Source organism: Patella vulgata, chromosome 4 (assembly GCF_932274485.2).
Source record: "Patella vulgata chromosome 4, xgPatVulg1.2, whole genome shotgun sequence".
Taxonomy (NCBI): Eukaryota; Metazoa; Mollusca; class Gastropoda; family Patellidae; genus Patella; species Patella vulgata.
Window position 1 is genome coordinate 79,863,529 of NC_065882.2, and position 24,727 is coordinate 79,888,255.

General features: G+C 37.9%; 1 protein-coding gene and 1 long non-coding RNA gene across 2 annotated transcripts in view; one reads left to right on the forward strand and one right to left on the reverse strand.

Moving 5' to 3' along the window:
• Positions 1 to 18,469: 18,469 nt before the first annotated feature.
• Positions 18,470 to 19,243, reverse strand: LOC126819023 (uncharacterized). The gene is made up of 2 exons (XR_007679466.2): positions 18,850 to 19,243; positions 18,470 to 18,586 (listed from the first exon to the last, which is right to left on the reverse strand). It is a non-coding gene; the product is annotated as an uncharacterized LOC126819023 (long non-coding RNA).
• A 519-nt stretch (positions 19,244 to 19,762) lies between these two features.
• LOC126819013 (tudor domain-containing 6) overlaps positions 19,763 to 24,727 on the forward strand; it is a 30,550-nt gene continuing 25,585 nt past the window's right edge. The window contains exon 1 of the mRNA XM_050546820.2: positions 19,763 to 19,804. The gene's annotated coding sequence lies outside the window, so the exon portion shown is untranslated. The remainder of the gene's footprint in view (positions 19,805 to 24,727) is intronic.

The following is a 24,727-nucleotide window of genomic DNA, read 5'->3' on the forward strand; positions in this document are numbered from 1 at the left end:
GTATCAAAAACGTTAATCCACCATCAATTAAATGTTGTTTAAACACCAGTGAGCAATAATTATTGGGTATATAGTAATTTTAAAAAAACTTATTAGTAAAACTTAATTATTTTATACAATTAATGTGTGTGTGTGATTCTACCATTAGTTCATGAGGTTAAACTTCGCCGCGAAAATTGCACGGGGTCATTCGTGGAGTTCCTGGTGCCGTTTGGTGAGTGATTAAACTGTCAATGCAATTGTAAAATATATACTTTTATCATAAAGAAGATAACCGATGTTAGACATTATAACCTAATCGTATCAAAAACGTTAATCCATCCACCAATTAAATGTTGTTTAAACGCCAATCAACAAATAATACGAGGCTACTTGATTACAAAAACACCGGTAAGCAATAATTATTGGGTATATAGTAATTTTAAACAACTTATTAGTAAAACTTAATTATTTTATACAATTAATGTGTGTGTGTATGATTCTACCATTAGTTCGTTCGTGAGGTGTTACGCACACGTTCCACTTAGAGTGATGTCTTGGATCTGGCCGGCGTAAAAAAAGATAATTACCTAATCAACATTCTTAATCCCACTAACACTCGCTGCTAACACCAACTTGAAATTAATTTATGACCCATGTCTGTATAACTTTTATAGTCGGATTGATTAATTAATGACAGATATTAACGACACTACACTTTATGTGGAAAAGCGAAGGGCTCGCAGTAAAAACCACATAGCTGGACCCGTATGTTATTTACATATTAAAAGTGTTCGTCTAATAAGTTCATATATTCTAAAAAATTAATTAACAGTTCAGGACTTCAAAGTTTAAAAATTGTAGGCACTCTAAATTGGATCTTAAATTAAAATGAATTACAAAACAAATTATTCCGTAGTCAATTGTTTTATTTAATTAGGGAGATTAAGGAATCATTCAGATGTTAAAGAATACACACGCCGGCTGTATATAGGTAATTAAGGAATAAACATTCCGAATATGCATTCGCTCACTGTGACGTCACTGGCGTCTGAGGGGATTAAGAGTGTTTTCGATAATTGGCAAAGCCGTTTTTACGGAATTTCTATTTTTACGACTTTGAGTGAAGATAACTGACTTAATTTCAACCAAATTGGCGTGAACTTGCCGTAAAGTGGATATAGTAACCATTGGCTACACGTATCTCCAATTTTCCGGGACCATCTTATGTGCACTTTAATGTACGGTATCATGATGTATATTGGTCATTAATTTAAGTGGTGAATACCCTAGTAACACTCGCGTGTGGTAATAAACATTGTGTATCATAAAGCATCCACATTATGTGTATAAGGCATCAAAGCATTATTATGTATATATATTCATAAAATCCGTTAAATTCAACATTTTAAAACATTGTATTGATTTCTGAATATTGGAAAGAATATCAGGTGGTTTTAAGTTAATAAGCTAATAATTGCGTTCGTCCGTTTTCCAAGTACAATTTTGTACGGGTTTCCGTGGCGTTTTAGCCGACGAAAAAGTCGATCTAAAGCAAATGTAATGAAGCCGTTTTCACGTACGTGATAACAACGCACGCGGAAACACGAAAACACGTGCATGTATGGACACAGATCACCAAATATTCCTACGAAACAAGGGCCAAAGCTATTTTTAGTCTTCCTCTCCCTTTTCCTTTTTCCCCCTTTTGCATGGCGATTTTTGTTGACTTTTTGGTGTAGAATTGAGGAAAAGGGTTTGAAAATACATTTTCTGCCAGGTTTTGGTGAATATTCATAATTTTGATGCGGAAGGATACAAGAGTTGAGAGGTTGGTTAGGTTGAAATGTAGGGCCTGAAATTGCATGTTTACTTGTCTCTACTTCCAGCTTGTGTATCTCAAGTTTTTCATGAAGAACCTCATACGTGCTTTTGGGCAAGTGGTTGCCACATGTTGCTCCATCTGTGGTAGAAAGCGTTCTACCCAACGAAAATTTGGGAAAAAGTTAGAGCCGGTCTAAGATACGAGAATTAACATTGGAGTCAATGGGGAAATCTTTAGTGATCTGTGTCCGTATGGAAAACGGGCTTTCGGTCGTTAAATTCCTGTAATTGTCAATGCATAAAATTCGCTTTTTGTTATTAAATCATCGTAGCTAATGCTCGTTCGGCAGCCATTTTTATAAATTTAGCACAGCCGTTGCATTTTCAAATCGACATCGTTAATTATGCTTCACCTTTATTTCAATTTCTTTCAAACACATTTAGGAAAACAAACTAATCAATCTGAGGTACAAATCTCGTGCATATTCTAATTCTGGCTCGGCAGCCACATTTATAAATTTAGCGTAGCCGTTGGATTTGATCAAATCGTTTTACCTTTATTTCAATTTCTTTGAACCGATTTCAACAAGATAGGAAAAGGTACTAATCAATTTGAGGTACCGGTAAGAAGTGAAGTACGAAACGGCTCATATGAGGTACGAATGAATTAAGGACGAAACAGCCAGGTTACGGAACGGCTGACATCCTCTACAGTTGGTTCCTGATAATGATATTCGAAATAAGCTTATAAAAGAGGCTTATAAAAGAGATTCTGTAACCCGTTAAAAGTCACTAGGAATTTCGAACGACTCGTTATTTGAAACGTAAAACATCTGTATCGGTACAGTGGTGGATCGATAGTTTATTCTCAAACGTCATCACACAGTCTTAATGGAATACCCTGGTCATGACTATCCTAGTCAAACTGAAAAATTATTGTTTTTTCTTACTGATAAAGATCTAGACTCTAACTATTTTGTTTTTCTTTTCAATTTTGTCACAATTTTATTCCGTCCACTTATAAAAATGACCATTTTATTCTTTATCAAAAATACTATTTTATTAGTCTAGGCTACATAATAACTTTAAAAAAAAACAATTATAAGACTTTTCTGTTTCAAAAATGGCTCGAGTCTAACTTTTACAAAAGAATTATATAAAACGAAAAATGTGCCTTGAAAACATTTGCCTTTTTCGTTGTGGTATGAAATTTAACAATACTAAATACTATTTAATTTAGTATGATATATCGTTGGTTATATATATAATATTGTTATTAATTTAGATCAACTATCCAGTAAATAATGAAGATAAAACAAGCTACAAATTTATGAATAGATCTAGGCCTATACAATTAGGCTAGTGGATTGATAACCATGCAACGTTGCGACGAGGATAGGCCTAGGCTACGTTCTCGTTTATCAATGAAACGTCGCCATTGTAATAAATCAACTAGCCTATTGTCATTGTGTGTCCATAAATTGTTCAATTACTAAATGTAAATATTAGGCTAGCCTAAATGTCTATCAAAGAAGTTATATGTCGATAGTTTGAATTGCATCTTGAAATGTTTATTTGAAATACTTGAAAATAAATTGTGACTTATTTGTTATGTTTGGTTTTTGTCTAGATCTAGAATTAGATATTATCCTATATATGCCTAGTAAGATCAAAAGTGTTGTAATTTGTAAAGGAAAGGGTAGTTTAATTTTGAAATTCGATAGTTTGCACATGAAGCGTACGTTTATGATATTTACGCATCTATCTTAAAAGTTGTGGTTACATGGAAGTCCCTCAACGGCTCAATCAATGGAATCCTTGCATCCATATGGGCCATTTTTTGTTTTTTTTTTTGTTTTTTTCGTTTCTTACTTACAGAGGACTAGGCTAAAGAGTAAAGTTGCCATACTAACTGCGGGGGGGGGGGGGCGTGGAGCAAAGAACTTGATGAGATAGAAGTGCTGTCAAGGGTATGTCTGTTAATATGGCAATTAATGCAATGCCATGGTGTCTCTCTAACCAGAAGGTCCCGGATTTATTCGTGGTATTGGCCGACAAATTTACTCAGGATTTTCCAGCCCGATACCCTGTCGTCTGGCAAGGAAAGGCGTCGAGTCGCTGGGATTGGGTGGCACACCGACCGAGTTGAGTTCCCAGAATCCTACCCGTAGCGTAGAGCTGGCTTTGCGTAAACTATCTCGGTTTGTACAGAAAATTACACTTACAGATCAAAAGTCACAAGATCGGAGGAAATATTAAATATTAACTCACCAATCTATGAAATCGAAGAAGATCTATTACTTTTGCAAGGAATTTCTTATTGTGTCCCAGAGATTTGAAGACTTTCCATGTGCAGCTGATTCTGAAAGAATGACGTTGTTGGGAATGTTTGGCAACTTTATGACGTCATGAACGCACTTACATCATTAAATTTATACGTCATGCAACATTATAACTTTTACGTTGGTAGGCTACCGCAAAATTGCCCATCAAAATGGCTTGTTCCTAGCTTAAAATTCCGCGAGGCCATTAATGTCAGTCCAAAATATTTGGGCATTTACCTGGAAAATGTTTTTACGGTGAACTGCACTGCCCACACACCCGGGCTCTGGCTCTGATGATTTCTAAATTGTGCATCGATGTACTGTTCTATGGATATTCTTCGGACTTTTGCCCTGACACCTTAGCTTGAATTCAGGGATCCATCAAAACACTATATATAATGACGCTGGTTTGCTGAATGCTGGACATTTTCATTTCATAATGTTGCAACCACGGAACGGAAATGAGTCATTTCTGAACTTATATTCGTTTTAGGAATTCAACTTTAATAATATTGTAATTTGCAAGGGATTAAAAAATACAGATGAAGATCAGAGGGTGTAATCATTTCAATAATTTGTTTACATAAGTTTAAATGGGTTTTATTTAACCAATTCAGTATAACTTTGATACTAATAATTTAAAAAAAAACATGTTTGTGAATGGGGACATCTCACTGTGCCCCCTGCTATTGTTCTCATGGGGGGATTAATCAAGCAAGGGGATTATCGAATACAATGGTGTTAAAAGTATAGTCTGTCTTTTTTTAAACTACTAGGTTTAAACTAATTAACAACTTTATTCACAATAAATTTCATAAAAGTAACAACAAATACATGTATCAAACTTAAATCATAACCCTACTAAATGTGATATGGCGTCAGTATATTCAATTGCACTTTTTACTCCATTTAACAGTTTGATTTTTAGATCATTAATAGATTCTTCTACTCTTTTATATTTTCGTCTTTTAGGGGGCAATCGTCCCCCGTTATCCAATTGAACTATTGTATTTTCAGTAAAAGTCTGCTGGTGCTATTGGGTTTCGTATATTTTACTCTGTACTTATAACCCAAATTAACTAAATTTTGACCTCCTTGAGAATTAGGAATAAACCCTATGCGAACTTGAGCCATTTTAAAAGATATACTATTCAAAAAAAAGTAGGGGATATTTGATTTTTAAGTGTTATTAAAGTCACCTAATGAAACTGACGAAGAAACAAATGACAAAATGAAATGAAGTTCACATTCATCGATTTATTCCAAATGATCGTTAGACTAAGTAAGGCACAGACTGACCATTATAAGGGTAAAATGATACCCGGGGTCAAACAGCAAAGTTACCACAGCATCACAACCAAGTCAGTAACGGGTAAATCCTCCTCTGTTTGCCAAACAAGCATTGATCCGACGTGGCATACTCCTAATGAGACGTCTAAGGTCATTTTGGTCCAGATTGTCCCATTCCTGTTGCAACGCAGCAGCAAGTTCTTGGACATTGGCAGGACGTTGTTGACGTTGACGTAACCTCTGTCCAAGCATGTCCCAGACATGCTCGATGGGGGAGAGGTCGGGACTCAGTGCTGGCCAAGGTAATGTGGTGATGTTCTGTTGTTGGAGGTAACCTGTAACGATGCTGGCCCTGTGACATCTTGCGTTGTCATCCTGGAAGATGAAACGGCGGCCATGACGTCGTGCGAACGGCACAACATGGACTGCCAAGATGTTGTCCCGGTAGTACTGGCCTGTAACACGCCCTGCAACAACATGTAAAGCCGTTCTTCCAGCAACAGTGATGCCTCCCCACACCATAACAGAACCACCCCCAAATCGATCATGTCTGATGACGTTAACGTCTTGGAAGCGCTCGTTTCGACGACGCCACACCCTCCTACGTCTGTCCAAAAAATCAACAGTGAACCTTGACTCATCTGAAAACATCACATTGCTCCAGCGTCGATTATCCCAGTGTTGACGATCCCTACACCAACGACGTCTTGCCTGAATGTGATGATCTCTCAAACAAGGGATCACGCGAGGACGTCGGGCGCGAAGGTGACCCCTATGCAGTCGATTCCGAATCGTCTGGCCACTCACTCTCACACCAGTGTCTGTTTGAAGACGAGCGCTGATCTGATTTGCTGTGATGACACGATTTCTCAAGGCCAAGGTACGGATAAATCGATCCTGGGCTTGAGTTGTCGCCCTTGGTCGACCTGAGCGTGGTCTGTCCTGTACAGATTGTGTATCACGGTATCTGGACCATAGCCTGCTTATGAGAGACTGAGAAACATTCATCGTCCGCGCCACAACCGCCTGTGTTGTGCCGATCTGTAGCATGCCAAGGGCACGTAACCTTTCATTTTGGGTAAGCCGACGCATATCAAAATTTGTTTTCTGGTCACTAAAACAATTAAACTGATGTTTCCACCCTGGAATTCAATGCCACAATGACTGTAACATTCAAAGTCAGAGTCGTGCAAATCTTGGGTTGGACCCCCATGATGATCCCAAGCATCACCTGCATTCCATGCGGTAGCTATTGGTGCGTTTGGGCGTCACATGTAACTGGAAATGTTTCTTCTGTTAGGTTCTATAGTGACTTTTTTCGTAGTCATTTGCATATTTTAGTATTATGCCCCCAAAATCAAATATCCCCTACTTTTTTTGAATAGTATATAATGTAATTGGGGGTGACAACTATCCTTATATAATGATAGTGAGTTTCTAATCATATATTTGATTGATTTATGAGTACTGTCTGAATGAAAGGTAGGTGAATAATATTTAAGACACTCGTTAACCGATGACACGTGAACTTAACTTATATATTTTAATCATTAAAATAATTAAATTTTAACTAGGTGAACAGTACTAATAAGGATACAGTCTATAATCCTTTGTTTACTTAAATTTTCAAACCACTACCCTATAACACCAGTTGATTGGGGGGCACAGTGAGATTAAACCTTGTGAATGGATGAGCGATTCTGTTATCTGTGAAAACAAGAAACCCAATTAATGATTTTAATGCAATTGAACAAGGTATAAAATAAAATCCCAACTTCTTCACTAAAACCTTGCCTCGTAAATGAAACCTTACCTTTTTTCATATTAAAACATACGATAGGCCTCAGTTTTATTTAGCATGCATGAGAGATAAGCTGCGTCTAATTGAAACAATTTCACTTTTACACTTGAACAAATATCTTGATCACATAGGCCTACTACTATTGTTAAACGAGTCGACTGGGAGGGGGTTAACGTCCACTCGACACAAACTATAATAGATCATTTCGTGACTTTAACATGGTTCAATTTTATTTCAATAATTCGCTTGTGCGTGGGGTTCTTTAGGGGAAACCGCGGGATCCGGAGAAAACTCACGACATACGAGGTCAAGGACAGGCGACCCCACTGCTTGTCACGTAGGGGAGACCGGGGCTAGTTCGACCACTTTTCAGACAAAACCTAATTACCAGAAAAGTTTTCAAGATACGAGCTTAAAAATCGATAAACATATTTGTTGTTGCTTTACCTTCAAAATCACAAGAGTATAACTCTGCAAAATACCACACATGAAAAATATTTGCTGTTGAAAGGAACCATTGAACTTGGTCGAACTTACCCCGTGTCGGGGCAAGTCTAACCCGCCCTTGGGGCAAGTTCAACCCTTATATCAAGAACATTAAACTGTCATTAACTTCGAACAATTTATTCAGAATCAAAACAAACATTGTAATTCAGAAATATGGTTAGGGCCTACATATATACTATTCAAAAAAAGTAGGGGATATTTGATTTTGGGGGCATAATACTAAAATATGCAAATGACTACGAAAAAAGTCACTATAGAACCTAACAGAAGAAAACATTTCCAGTTACATGTGACGCCCAAACGCACCAATAGCTACCGCATGGAATGCAGGTGATGCTTGGGATCATCATGGGGGTCCAACCCAAGATTTGCACGACTCTGACTTTGAATGTTACAGTCATTGTGGCATTGAATTCCAGGGTGGAAACATCAGTTTAATTGTTTTAGTGACCAGAAAACAAATTTTGATATGCGTCGGCTTACCCAAAATGAAAGGTTACATGCCCTTGGCATGCTACAGATCGGCACAACACAGGCGGTTGTGGCGCGGACGATGAATGTTTCTCAGTCTGTCATAAGCAGGCTATGGTCCAGATACCGTGATACACAATCTGTACAGGACAGACCACGCTCATGTCGACCAAGGGCGACAACTCAAGCCCAGGATCGATTTATCCGTACCTTGGCCTTGAGAAATCGTGTCATCACAGCAAATCAGATCAGCGCTCGTCTTCAAACAGACACTGGTGTGAGAGTGAGTGGCCAGACGATTCGGAATCGACTGCATAGGGGTCACCTTCGCGCCCGACGTCCTCGCGTGATCCCTTGTTTGAGAGATCATCACATTCAGGCAAGACGTCGTTGGTGTAGGGATCGTCAACACTGGGATAATCGACGCTGGAGCAATGTGATGTTTTCAGATGAGTCAAGGTTCACTGTTGATTTTTTGGACAGACGTAGGAGGGTGTGGCGTCGTCGAAACGAGCGCTTCCAAGACGTTAACGTCATCAGACATGATCGATTTGGGGGTGGTTCTGTTGTGGTGTGGGGAGGCATCACTGTTGCTGGAAGAACGGCTTTACATGTTGTTGCAGGGCGTGTTACAGGCCAGTACTACCGGGACAACATCTTGGCAGTCCATGTTGTGCCGTTCGCACGACGTCATGGCCGCCGTTTCATCTTCCAGGATGACAACGCAAGATGTCACAGGGCCAGGATCGTTACAGGTTACCTCCAACAACAGAACATCACCACATTACCTTGACCAGCACTGAGTCCCGACCTCTCCCCCATCGAGCATGTCTGGGACATGCTTGGACAGAGGTTACGTCAACGTCAACAACGTCCTGCCAATGTCCAAGAACTTGCTGCTGCGTTGCAACAGGAATGGGACAATCTGGACCAAAATGACCTTAGACGTCTCATTAGGAGTATGCCACGTCGGATCAATGCTTGTTTGGCAAACAGAGGAGGATTTACCCGTTACTGACTTGGTTGTGATGCTGTGGTAACTTTGCTGTTTGACCCCGGGTATCATTTTACCCTTATAATGGTCAGTCTGTGCCTTACTTAGTCTAACGATCATTTGGAATAAATCGATGAATGTGAACTTCATTTCATTTGTCATTTGTTTCTTCGTCAGTTTCATTAGGTGACTTTAATAACACTTAAAAATCAAATATCCCCTACTTTTTTTGAATAGTATATTACAGCTACTATGTCAACTTGAACTTGGTTGGGATGACGTTATATCTGACAAAGAGCTTCAGAGATTTTTGAATAATTTAGGCTACCTAGAGAGATTTGACATTCCACGAACTTATAAACCTGATGATTTTGGTGAGATTACGTCCTACCAAATACACGCGTTTGCAGATGCAAGTGACATTGCTTATGGTGTCGCCATTTACCTGAGAATTGTGAATGTTGACAATAAAATACACTGTGCTCTTTTATTTAGTAAATCTCGCGTGGCCCCACTGAAGAAACTGACTGTACCTAGGTTAGAATTGACTGCTGCTACTATTGCTGTTAGGTTTACAAATATGATAGTGAAAGAGTTGGAAATCATTGTTGATGAGCTATTCTTTTGGACAGATAGCATGTCTGTGTTGCGCTACATCAGAAATGAAGGTGCACGCTTCCTTACATTTGTCGCGAATCGCATCGCCGTTATTCGCGATGGTAGTTCTTTATCATCTTGGCACTACATCAGCACTCGGCTTAATCCCAGTGATGACTGCTCCAGAGGACTGAGTTTTAATGATAGTTCACGGATAAAACGCTGGTTTAATGGACCCAGCTTCTTGTATAAGCCCATGAATGAATGGCCAACTGATGAAGGCTTTTCACAACACATACCGGATGGTGATCCTGAAATAAAGAAGACAACGGCTGCAACTGTTGTTGACAACTCGGCGAACATTGTAGATAGGTTGCTGTCACATTATTCCTCCTGATTAAAATTAAGAAGAATTATTGCTCTGCTGTTAAGAGGATTTGACAATCTGAAGTATTGGGTCAACAGTAGAAAAGAAGTCTATTCTAATTTGAAAGGCGGTAGTCCTGATGATCAATTAAAATCTAAAGTTACAGAAGAGATGAGGAAGATGAAACAGGAAGCTAAGAAGTCTATTAATCAACAGATAAATCCAGAAATCTTTAAAAGGGCTGAAACTGTTATCTATCGTTACGTTCAGCATCGTCATTTTAGTGCAGAAGTAGAACAGCTGAGCAGTGGTCTGCCTGTGAAGAAAACAAGTTCTCTGAGAACTTGATCCTATGCTACATGATGGTCTATTATGAGTCGGTGGCCGGTTAACTCGTTCCGATTTGTCATATGATGCTAAGCACCCCATAATTCTACCCAAGGATTCATCACTTTCAAGAATGATCATTGACAGTGTGCTCCGTTCAGTAGGTCACTTAGGTAAATGTGCCATATTGTCTCAGCTACGTCAGAAAATCTGGATTATCCATGCCCCAGCGTTGATAAAAAATATTGTTTCTAAATGTGTCACTTGTAAGAAGTATACAGCTAAAGCTATGGAACAGAAGATGGCAGACCTGCCTTCAGAACGTTTGAAACCAGACGAGCCACCTTTCTCCCAAGTTGGTATGGATTATTTTGGCCCTATAGAAGTGAAACGTGGTCGCTCCATGTTAAAGAGATACGGTGTGGTTTTCACTTGTCTTACTACACGAGCGGTACATCTCGAAGTGGCTTACAGTCTAGACACAGACTCGTGTATTAACTCTATAAGACGTTTCATTTCACGTCGTGGTCCTATTAAATATTTAATTTCTGACAATGGTACCAATTTAGTTGGTTCAGAGCATGAACTCTGTGAGGAAATCAACAAATGGAATGTCTCAAAAATTGGTAACGAGCTTTTGCAACACAACATAAAATGGGACTTCAATCCACCATCCGCGTCAAACTTTGGAGGAGTCTGGGAAAGATTAATCCGTATTGTGCGCAGAATTCTGTATGGATTACTAAGTAAACGTTTAGTGACTCTTGATGATGAAAACCTTCAAACCTTTCTGTGTGAGGTTGAATCCATAATGAACTCGCGCCCCATTACTAAGGTGTCAAACAATGTAAATGATCTTGATAGCTTAACACCAAATCATTTGCTGCTATTACGTGCAGGTGAATCTCTGCCTATTGGAAGTTTTGATAAAACAGACGTTTACGCGAAGCGACGATAGAGACAGATTCAGTATTTGTCTAATATATTCTGGAAACGCTGGTCGAAGGAATATCTACAACTTCTCCAAGAGCGACAAAAGTGGGTGAAATCCAGAAGAAATGTTTGTGCTGGGGATATAGTTTTGATACTCGATGGAAATATTCGGTCTTCCTATACTCTAGGACGTGTTGTAAATGTGCACCCTGATAGAAATGGTCTAGTGCGCGTTGTGACTGTCAAAACCAAAACAAGCACTCTGGAATGTCCAGTAAATAAGTTGTGTATGCTGTTAGAGTCCGATTTGTAATATCTGATTTCATTGTAGTATACATGTATGTGACATTGTGAGTCTGTAGGATAGAAGAAACAGTGTAGGTTAACCTTTATGTTGCATGGACTGTATTTGAATAAGAAACATGTGGCACTATTGGGACAACTGTTAATGAATTCCTTGAGATGACAATCTGTGAAAGTTTTGATGAGGTGACTGTTATTTTATGAAAGCCTTATCAGAATGACTGTTATGAAAGTCTCATTGGATTGGAATACTGTAAAATCTACTTGTAACATTATTTGTGACAGCTTCATTATAACATCTAATATAGACAACCATATGTTAGATTGCCTGAACTATGTTTAATATAAGAAAGTATAAATTATTACATGTTATTGTGTTTGAAAATTTGAATTTCACTTAATTCAGTTTTTAGGTTGTTAGTCTACATATATTTCTAGGTCTGTTAGAAACCGTTTTTGAAATGTAGATTAATTCTCTGTTTTTATCTTATGATGTACTTTAGAGTTTAAGTCCATTTAGTTTTAAGATTAGTTTAAAAGTATAATTTGCTCTTTGTTAGAGTATTTATAGTCGCTCCTTGACTATGCACGATTAGGAGGCCGGTGTAAGATGCAAATTATCAATATAATTCGTTTTATTGTTTCATTTAAAATGTCCAGTCTTAAATTTAGATGTAATTTTTAGTTGAAAAGAATTGTTAGCCAGTGTTCTTCTCTTTAAGTAAATTGCTATGCTAATTTGAGTTGGTTGACCGTGTCTTGATAGGTCGCCATTGAAGGAGCATGGCTGCTGCCATGCCGCTGGTTTATCCAGTTTATTTTCATTGTGGGATGACATAAAACACGGTGAGCACACAAATTATTATATAACTGTTGAGTATAGTAATCAGGGAAAGTATTTATATTACTGTTATTAGTTGTCACATTCATAAATACTGGTTTTGCAAGAGTTTAGAATTGTCACATTATAGCGTCTATTCGGCATGGTTGCTGGGTAAAGGCCCTCTCATAAACTATGATGTTTGTTTATAATGTTGACACTTGTTTAAGCCAAAACTTATTTTTGTGGTTATTTCACTATTCTTATGTACTTGGTATATTGTGTAGATATGTATGTATGGTTGTACATTTTATCATGGAAATTTAAAAGTCACATAAGACAGTTAGGTTTATATTTGTACTGTGCTTATAAAGGCTGTCTCTGTATTTTCAGCCAATCACCACCACCACTGTCACCATCACCGCAGTTGTAACAACCTTATTACTTTATGATAGAAATAAAATGGTGCATTGCCGTTCATTGTTAAACCTTTTGCTGTATTTAGCTATAATATTTACGTTGTAAAGATAGACATGACAGAACCTGTAAAAAAATATACTCACAGTTGCCATAAACAGTTTTCCACGGCCTAGCTCGTCTTATTTGACCTGACGTCCTTCAAATGTACGTTAACGGAAACGCTGCGACCACGTAGTCACAAAAAGGGGAGGTTACTCTAAAGGGTTCATCTATTTTTTGAGATTTTAAGAAAGGTTGTACTTGCCCCGGGGTCGAACTAGCCCCGGTCTCCCCTACAACCGGGGAATCGAAACCACGCTAGTTGACTCAATGAAAGACCTTATGATACAACGCGTACTCGCTAACCATTCCCCCCCCCCCCCCTCCCGTTACTTTGAAGTTAGCACTAAATTGATATTAGCATGGATTATAAGGTCCGTGATATTAGTTCGCGAAAAGCAGAGGTGTTGTTCTGTTTTGGTTAACACTTTCTATCGAGTCAAATCCCACGTACTAAAGTGAATGACGTGTATATATGAAAAAAAACAGTGATATTTTAGTCAAATCTTTACCATTGTCAAAATATCCATCAAATTATATCTGTGTATGACATGTGGTTGATAGAGCAAATAGTTTGGGGAGAATGGGGGTGTTTATTCCATATTTGGGAAGGAAATTATTATATAAGGTAAGTCTATATAATGTACATAAATAAGGGGGTTATAAAAGAGGGTGTTGAGCGAAATTGATGAGACATTGATCACCCAGACATTCCTAGCAGCTATCGTCTATGCTTTATTGAGAACGAGGGACCTTCGAAGAGAATCTGGTTAAAACAGATCCTATTTCGTTTCGTTTTTATAGTTCAAAATTTTGTTTTACTTGTCTTTACTACACTTGTATCTGGAAAAGTTGTTAACTCGTGTTAGACTAAGCCAATGAAACAGTCTGTCACGGCGAGCTTTAGGCGTGTTTTGCACAGAACTGCGGGTAATCAACAAGTAACATCAATGCTAATTGGTTAATCAAATGTCTGACATCATAGGGTCATAAGTCGGTCTTTTGACCCCTGACGTCCCAGCGCTATAACTTGTCAGATCTTCATGTAGTGTAGGCCATTGAAAGTATAAAAAAACGAAACGAAATATAGATCGGTACTTTGATCAGATTGCTTCGAAGCCAACAATAAAGTTGTAAAGATAAACTAACCTGTAGTTTTATAATTTTTACGATCACAAGAAACACAAGGAAGTCCGATATTACTACAGTTCGACCAGTCAGAATTCAGTCAGCTAATTTGGGGGATCACGTGGGTAAGACGCTGACTCGCTAGCCTGGAGGTCGGGTGTTCGATCCCTGCATTGGCCGAGAAAGTTCATCCAGATTTTCCGGCGTGGTTCCCGCTTGTCAGTGATGCAGGACGGAGGGCCTGACATGGACAGCTGTCTAGTCCTTCGGATGAGACGAAAAACCGAGGTCCCGTGTATATATTGGAATGCACGTAAAAGATCCCCTGGCAGTTCGAATTCGATATAAGAGCAGGCGATAGTGCCGCTGCCCGGGCAAAATTTCCCTCATAGCACACTGTACGGCGTATGCCCGTCTTCATTAGCCCAGTTTAGGGGCAGAACAGTAGGACGTAAAACACCATTTCATTTCATTTTCAGTCAGCTAATTCAATATAATACATGTATGCCATTGATGTTCTTCCTTACGTTAGATCTATAATGGATATTTATTTCAAGTTTTATTTAAATATCAGGCAAAGAAGTAAATGAAATGAAATGAAATGGGGTTTAACGTCCTACTGTTCTGCTCCTATGCTGGGCTAATGAAGACGGGCATACGCCATACAGTGTGCTATGAGGGAAATTTTGCCCGGGCACCGGCACTATCGCCTACTCTTATATCGAATTCCAACTGCCAAGGGATCTTTTACGTGCATTCCAATGTATACACGGGACTTCGGTTTTCGTCTCATCCGACGGACTAGACAGCTGTCCTTGTCAGACCCTCCGTTCTGCACCACTGACAAGGGGAAACCACGTCGGAAAATAGGCAAAGAAGTAACGATAATGCGTCCCAAATGATCAGAAAGCTAACAGAGATACGGGTGGATGAGTAAAATGGGCTTTAATGTCCAACTGATCTGCTCCGACTGAACTAATGAAGATGGGTACAATCCATGGCCTGTAATATACTCTTATTTTGAACTCCATCTTTGTGAAATGTTCTTTTATAACGTTCCCGCCAATGTGTACACAGGATTTTGTTTTTTTTTATCTCATCCGACGCACTAGACACTGTCCTGTTTGCCAGGCTCTCCATCCTGCATTACTGACAAGGGGAAATCACGCCGGCAACTGCGGGAAATAACCATTTTGATCAAATTTCTCCTACGCCCATCGCTACCCGTTTTCATTAGCCCATCAGTTGGCACAGAACAGTAAGAAGTTAAACACCATTTCATTTTCCCGTTTTCGTTATATATAGTCTAGTCGAAGCATAACAGTTGAACGTTAAACCCTATTTCAATTTATTTCAGTGAGCTCTGACGATACATTAAAGAGACGGCAAGCCAGGTCGTTAACCTATACATGTGCGCCTATAAACTTCAAAAACGTGTGTTTTCCAGTTTAATGCCAGTTATCGCAATAACACACGGGTATAAAAACATGATGCCACGATAGAAATGGAGGGGGGGGTCTGCAGGAAAAAGTTAGTCTTTGAAAATTTCGGGTTTTAAGACGCCTAAAAAGTACACAGCGTCTAGTCATTCCAGTGGGACAAAAAAGAGGCCCTGTAATGGCTTGTCCGCTTTCGTGATCCTAGTCGCAAAAAGTAGGAAGTTAAATGCCATTTTATTTCATTTCAGAAACGAAATACTAAGCATTATGTAACATTTTTTGGAATACCTAATTCCATTTCCCATTTATTTGGCAAGTTAACAAATTATTTCGCATTTATAAATCCTGGATCGCCTATTGTTATTTACAGCAAACTAAATTAATATCCATTACCGTATATTGTATATTCGGTACACTTTCTGATGAGAAAGGCAATAACTCTCCTTTCTGTAAAAAGAAACTTTATTGCATAAAAAACCTAGGTTATATACATATTTATATGAATAATAAAATCTAAAAACATTTGTACATAAGTATACATAGATAGTTTGGGGGTTTAACATCCTACTGTTTTGCTCCGAACTGGGCTAATGTCATAATGAAGACGGGCATTACGCCATACAGTGTGCTATGAGGGAAATTTTGCCCGGATAGCGGTACTATGGCCTACTCTTTTATCGAATTCCAACTGCCAAGGGATCTTTTACGTGCACGCCAATCTACACGGGACCTCGACTTTTCGTAGCATCCGAACGACTAGACAGCGGTCCTTGTCAGGCCATAACAAAATCTACATACATGTACATAAGTATACAGATAGAAAACTTATAATGAATGGCATGAACGAAAGATATACAAAAGATCTTAAGCATTTTAAAATTTCTATATTTTTATTCGGCATCAAAATTTTAAATTGTTGGAAAACTTCCTATTCATCAAAATTTCATTCTTGGAATACAATTAATCCAAACAGTTCTTTTCTTCTTTCATTTTTTTTTTTTCCAGTTTGTTAAGAAATGAATTCTAAACTCTACACACATATTTATTTGGTATTCATTATATTAGCCTAGCCTACATTAAAATATACTATTCAAAAAAAGTAGGGGATATTTGATTTTGGGGGCATAATACTAAAATATGCAAATGACTACGAAAAAAGTCACTATAGAACCTAACAGAAGAAACATTTCCAGTTACATGTGACGCCCAAACGCACCAATAGCTACCGCATGGAATGCAGGTGATGCTTGGGATCATCATGGGGGTCCAACCCAAGATTTGCACGACTCTGACTTTGAATGTTACAGTCATTGTGGCATTGAATTCCAGGGTGGAAACATCAGTTTAATTGTTTTAGTGACCAGAAAACAAATTTTGATATGCGTCGACTTACCCAAAATGAAAGGTTACGTGCCCTTGGCATGCTACAGATCGGCACAACACAGGCGGTTGTGGCGCGGACGATGATTGTTTCTCAGTCTCTCATAAGCAGGCTATGGTCCAGATACCGTGATACACAATCAGTACAGGACAGACCACGCTCAGGTCGACCAAGGGCGACAACTCAAGCCCAGGATCGATTTATCCGTACCTTGGCCTTGAGAAATCGTGTCATCACAGCAAATCAGATCAGCGCTCGTCTTCAAACAGACACTGGTGTGAGAGTGAGTGGCCAGACGATTCGGAATCGACTGCATAGGGGTCACCTTCGCGCCCGACGTCCTCGCGTGATCCCTTGTTTGAGAGATCATCACATTCAGGCAAGACGTCGTTGGTGTAGGGATCGTCAACACTGGGATAATCGACGCTGGAGCAATGTGATGTTTTCAGATGAGTCAAGGTTCACTGTTGATTTTTTGGACAGACGTAGGAGGGTGTGGCGTCGTCGAAACGAGCGCTTCCAAGACGTTAACGTCATCAGACATGATCGATTTGGGGGTGGTTCTGTTATGGTGTGGGGAGGCATCACTGTTGCTGGAAGAACGGCTTTACATGTTGTTGCAGGGCGTGTTACAGGCCAGTACTACCGGGACAACATCTTGGCAGTCCATGTTGTGCCGTTCGCACGACGTCATGGCCGCCGTTTCATCTTCCAGGATGACAACGCAAGATGTCACAGGGCCAGGATCGTTACAGGTTACCTCCAACAACAGAACATCACCACATTACCTTGGCCAGCACTGAGTCCCGACCTCTCCCCCATCGAGCATGTCTGGGACATGCTTGGACAGAGGTTACGTCAACAACGTCCTGCCAATGTCCAAGAACTTGCTGCTGCGTTGAAACAGGAATGGGACAATCTGGACCAAAATGACCTTAGACGTCTCATTAGGAGTATGCCACGTCGGATCAATGCTTGTTTGGCAAACAGAGGAGGATTTACCCGTTACTGACTTGGTTGTGATGCTGTGGTAACTTTGCTGTTTGACCCCGGGTATCATTTTACCCTTATAATGGTCAGTCTGTGTCTAACGATCATTTGGAATAAATCGATGAATGTGAACTTCATTTCATTTTGTCATTTGTTTCTTCGTCAGTTTCATTAGGTGACTTTAATAACACTTAAAAATCAAATATCCCCTACTTTTTTTGAATAGTATATAAACGATCTTATGGTAGTCCGGAAATGACCTAGCTTATGCCCGCCTTCATTATCCCAGTCGGAGCAGAACAGTAGGATGTTAAACCCTATATTTCATTTTGTATTATATCTTGTAACAGCACACCTCGTTACGCAGGCAGCCAAACACAAATGAACAGAGGTGTGATGCTCTGCGCAATCTTCTGGGATTAAGGCGCAAGCCTTTTACTAAATGTGTACCGGAATAATCAACAAATTCAACATACAAGTTTTAGGGTTCAATGAATTCTCTTTATATCATCATTTAGTTGACAGACAATTCTAAGTTGATTATATGATGAATATCAAGTTGAATATACACACACATACACATATGTGAAAACTGAAATAACAAAAGTTAACAGAATTACTAAACGGTACTAATTGATATACGATAATAACTATAGCACAACGTACAAACTACGTAATATTGTTAGCTAGGAAACGGCGTTTGACAGTGCCTGCATGACAGCTAATAAATACACAAGATTTCAAACCCAAAACGCAATTATACATATCAAATAAGAATACTGACATATACTTAGTTATGTGATGGACATATTAACTGATAATTACAACCAAAAATATATGTTTATAACACAATACCTTTTTGACTTCACCCCTTTCCGCAACGCACAAATTTGGCTGCCATGCTTGATCCCAGACGAAAGACCACGATTTATAGGAGTAACTAATAAAGTACACATACAAATTCGAACCAAATATTTATAATCATAATTTGATTAACTGAATAATTATGTACGTATTTAATATTTAATCTAATATATAGAATATACCAATAAACATATCTATACTTTGGATATAAAATATAATTAGGTAACCATAGAATGTAAACAATTGATGCTCCCAATAGATACCCCCTCTAGAAAGTCATACGGTCTATACTTGACTATGCATTCATTTAATCGCAACACTACGGCAAGACGACAATTGTTACATATCTAAACAATTATCATAATTTATATCATTTTATCTTAGCTTATTTTAAAGACGTTATATCTGGATGACCGAGTCTTCCAAGTCGTGTGGACACAGATCACCAAATATTCCTACGAAACAAGGGCCAAAGCTATTTTAGTCTTCCTCTCCCTTTTTCCTCCTTTTGCATGGCGATTTTTGTTGACTTTTTGGTGTAGAATCGAGGAAAAGGGTTTGAAAATACATTTTCTGCCAGGTTTTGGTGAATATTCATAATTTTGATGCGGAAGGATACAAGAGTTGAGAGGTTGGTTAGGTTGAAATGTAGGGCCTGAAATTGCATGTTTACTTGTCTCTACTTCCAGCTTGTGTATCTCAAGTTTTTCATGAAGAACCTCATACGTGCTTTTGGGCAAGTGGTTGCCACATGTTGCTCCATCTGTGGTAGAAAGCGTTCAACCCAACGAAAATTTGGGAAAAAGTTAGAGCCGGTCTAAGATACGAGAATTAACATTGGAGTCAATGGGGAAATCTTTAGTGATCTGTGTCCGTGTACCTCTGGTTCATACGCATGCGCATTGGATAATTGTTGCCACATGGGTACAAAATGTTATTGGAATTGGTAAGTCTGAGAAATAAGAATAATCTTTTGGACAACACGCCTGGATTCATGAATAACATTCTAATTAAGCAATACGGGATTTTAGTGGCACGCGAGTCCTTTCTTTTGGCCGAACAAAAACTATACACCAACTTCGTAATAACATGACAATTGAATTGAATTCTTTTGACATGTCCAAGTCGCTGGTGGGGCTGTCTGAGGAAGCGCGGGAAACAGTATTGATTAATTACGATGTCAGGAAAGTGTTTTTTCAGTGGAAATGAGTGTGGGTTTGTTTATTTTGCGTAACACTAGTACTGAAGGTTTACAAGGCAAACCGCGTTTCAAGGGTATCAGGCGTATTCATTATCGGTAAAATCGGCGTATTCATGACCAGTATATTATAGCATAGGGTTGATTGGTCGGTATATAAATGCCATGAAATAGAGCATAAGTAGGGTGACCCACCATAAATAAATATCTCCATATATCTCGACAATTACGCCACAATATGTATATATATGCCAAGCCTCAAATCAGTTTCACACAATTATAGTCACTAAATAAACGATCATGTTGTACTTAATAAGCTATGACCATTAATCATGTATAAATAATAGACTGAAAACTGCTTCCAAGAGTCGTCCATAACATCCAGACACTTTTGAGTAAAAGATAGGTTACGTGCCCTTGTTTTGAAATAAGTCTCGCTTAACCAGTCTATCGACCATTCTACGTCTGATTGACAGGTCGGGATAATCAAGACTACTTTTTTACGAAACATAACAGAAAGCTAGAACAAGAAATTGAATTTAGAAATAAGCACGTTAGGTAGCTCAACAATCGTTTTAAGAAGCTTGTAAAAGTTAAATGAAACTACTGCTAGTATCATGTTCCTGTCTAACCCGAGTGATTCAGAGATATTATTTGTACTAAACCAAAAGATGCCGCTCTTAACGGTACAGTTAAAGATAAAGCGATTTAAAAAATGAAACGAACGTAATTACTCAATCTGCTGTAATAACCAAGAAGCTTAATTTCACTGCTATTCAAAATCGTCAACAATAATTTTTTTACGGCTGTAATAGTTAATAGATTTGTAGAGAATTGCACGTGCCATGGCTATTTATAGTATCACACTGTCAGTAAGTTGGTCTCGGCACGGCGAATGTGCGCGCTTCAGTGGTAGTCTCGAACTATCAGCGGTGGACTGTATTTCTGTGAGTACATGGGTCATCCTAGCATAAGAGTAAATTATAGAATGGGTAATTAGAGATGGTGACCTGCGGTTCCACAAAAGAATTATTCAAGACGATATTAAAATTTAAGCACGACGTAGCACATCTAATAATAAAGAGAACAAATAATAATCACGATGTATAGAATGCACCGAGTCCAGTTACATATTTTCATTCAACAGTTGTTCTCTGAACCAAATACTGAATTAGAAATTGATAAAATGTATCGTTCTTCTTCTTGGTTGCGGCAAGATAAACTGATTGGATTAAAATTTCACTGAGTGCCAAAAGCTGAGCCAAGACGATTTATGTGACTACAATTAACAGAGAAAAAAAACGTTTTAAAAAATATTCACAGATTCAACTTGATCGTCGTTTTATTCTTTCTGTTATTCATATCCCATCAATCAAGAGAAAAATTTATAAAAATGGCTGAAGTTTTACCCCGTGCACCAAACAACTATTTTATCATTGGTAAGAGCCGTCAAAACGCGTGGAAATTTACAATAGCTATTAATTGGCTAACAGCACGCATGCATAAACAATCTTATTTGCATATTGCATACTATTTATAGTATTATTAGCTGGAATTATTTTCAAGTCGACAGCCTCAAACAAAGACCAACATAGTACAGTGTTTTGTGTCAAGTACGTAGGGTTGTGGCATGCAGTGCTATAGCTCTAGCAGACGATATATCAACCTCGCAAAAAACTGTCCAATCGGCAGTTGAATGTAAATAGGATAGACCATTTTTATAAATCTTTTGTGTTAATAGTCCCGTAATTAATATATAACATCTGTTTGACCATAAAGGGCGTAATAAACTTCGCTTAATTTTAGTTCGGGCCATTGAGCACGGATCAGTCATCCACTTGTTTCAATTCCAAACGGCCAATTACGGGTCTGGTAAACTTGCCGTATCTTTCCTATATCGAAGTTTTTGTAAATATCGCTTTCTGCCGTCGGTCGGTAAACCTTACGAGTATATAGAAATGGCATTCAGTTCCATTTTATGTAAAAGAAGCTTACTGTACGACGGTATTTTCACAAAAAAACACACACTGATTGGCCTATGGGTTTCAGTCTAAGAATAAGGCCAATGTCTGCGCATGACCGAAAATGACGTCAAAATGGAAACCCGTAAAAGCTCCTTCGAATATGAAATATTTCAACTGTTGTTTGTATTATGACTATTTAAAATATATAATAAATACCTTGTTAATCCTTCTATTGTCTTGTCTTAATTGATTAATTAACACCCATAGACATTGGCACTGATGAGTACTAATTAGCACCTTTATATACCGACCAATCAACCCTATAATATACTGGTCATGAATACGCTGATTTTACCGGTAATGAATTAGCCTGGTAATGAATACGCTAGGATTCGTTTCAAGTGACACATCACTTTTTCATTGCTAAGTCCAACCATAATTTGGCATAAACAGGACACACATTATTGATACGACGAAACTGACTAATTTCACTATATACTATATATATATTGTAAGCATGACTTGTGACTTCACTGAACTCTAAGAAAACTTTTTCCTTTCCCGTTCCGTGACAAATGAAATGAGCTGAGGTTGAACGTCTACTAACTACAGTGTCTACTGCCTAGCATACTCTTTATTTCAAATTCCAACTGTGAACTGGGATAGCTTAGGGGCCACAGTGGCTCAGTGAGTAAGCATTGGCTCGCTAACCCGGAGGTCCTTTGTTCAATCCCTGTGTTGGCTGAGAAAGTAAATTTCCCGACGTGGTTCCCCCTTCAGTCTGGTCGCCAAACCCAATATATCAAATAAATCTGGAAATTGTATCAGTTTATTAAAACAACAATGTAATAAAATATTGAAACAAACACAACTATCAATTTATTAAAACAAACACAACTATCAATTTTATTAAAACATAATCAATTTTATTATGACAACAAAATCAATTTTATTATTACAACAAGATCAATTTTATTATGACAACAAAATCAATTTTATTAATGGGACAATAACACTCTTGCTGGCTTGAAAGCTCCAGAAAATAAATAATATCTCTATTTAAGTACCAGATGTTTAAATGTCCTAACTGTTGTGTAAATTATCCATTACACCCTATTTTACTTGTCCAGAGGGTTCGAAAATATTTTTAAATCGAGGTTTCATTTGAAAAGGTTTATGTTAGACGTTTCAAACCATTATGTTGAATTTTTCAAAATTTTTAAATAAGGTGTGTTAAGATGAAATTTGTATCATCAATTGACAATTAATTGAAATATTCTAAAATAGTACAATTTGTTGACCAGAATAAAGATTGGGGCATATTATTCAGTTACAACAAGAGTGGTATTGAGCCTTTAAAACAAAATCAATTTTATTAAAACATAATCAATTTTATTAAAACATAATCAATTTTATTATGAGAACAAAATCAATTTTATTATGAGAACAAAATCAATTTTATTATGACAACAAGATCAATTTTATTATGACAACAAAATCAATTTTATTAAAACAAAATCAATTTTATTAAAACATAATCAATTTTATTATGACAACAAAATCAATTTTATTAGGACAACAAAATCAATTTAAATTAGGACAACAAAATCAATTTTATTAGGACAAAATCACAACAAAATCAATTTTATTAGGACAAAATCACAACAAAATCAATTTTATTATGACAACAAAATCAATTTTATTATGACAACAAAATCAATTTTATTAAAACAACACTTTTTTATTTGAAAATCAGATTGGCCCTAGTGGTCTTTATAGTAAACAATTGTATTAAAACAAATACAACTATTGAATGATCTTCTATCTCGGGATATGAGTTGTCTGTTATTGGGATAAGTTGTCTTTCTGCTGTCCCTCCCATCCTGCACCGATGACATGGGGAAACCAATGTCCTAAAATCTTGAGGACCTTTCCCGGCCAACTCCGATGCCGGTATTGCACACAGCTGTAGGTTAGTGAGAGACATTCTCCCAAAACTTCTGTGGTGCTCGCTGCTTACTCACCGAGCTACCGTTGCTCCTAATGAAGTTAATTTTGATTAAAGAAAAAAAACCTTTAATGTTCAATTAATCGTATGACGCGTATTTGTATCCAAATTGATATCTCTTCCCCCGCTCTCACACATCCTCACTTCTGTGGGTTAATGTTATTGGTATTTGCATACCTATTGGGATGGAATGTGGTTTCTCTTGGATATGGTCGATTCCCCGGTTGTACGTGACAAGTAGGGTTGTCTGTCCAACCTCGTGGGTTTTTCCCAGGTTCTCCGGTTTCCTCCCACTGCTAAAGACCCCTACAGGCAAGCGAATTATTGAAATAAGATTAAACCATATATTAGTCCCGAAATGACCTAGTTTGTGTCGAGAAGACATTATAGCCCATTTCTCTCTTAGGTAGGGCAACTCCAATTTGGTCTTTTGTTGGAACGGAACACCTTAAAGGTTTGCTTCTTATTTGTTTGGGGAATAAACTAATCTAAAAACCAAAAGTACTTGTTTGCGCTGTTCAAAAGCATTTAGTTCCAAATTGTTTAAGTTCTGAAATTTGAAACAAATTGAAGTGACAATTTATTTATCAAATTATCAACAAGAACAGAGAATTGAATTGGTTTGGCCTTTCAGGCTGTAGGATCTCAAATGACTATGAAAAAAAGCTACAACTGTACCTGTTGCTTTTGTTTTCAGAC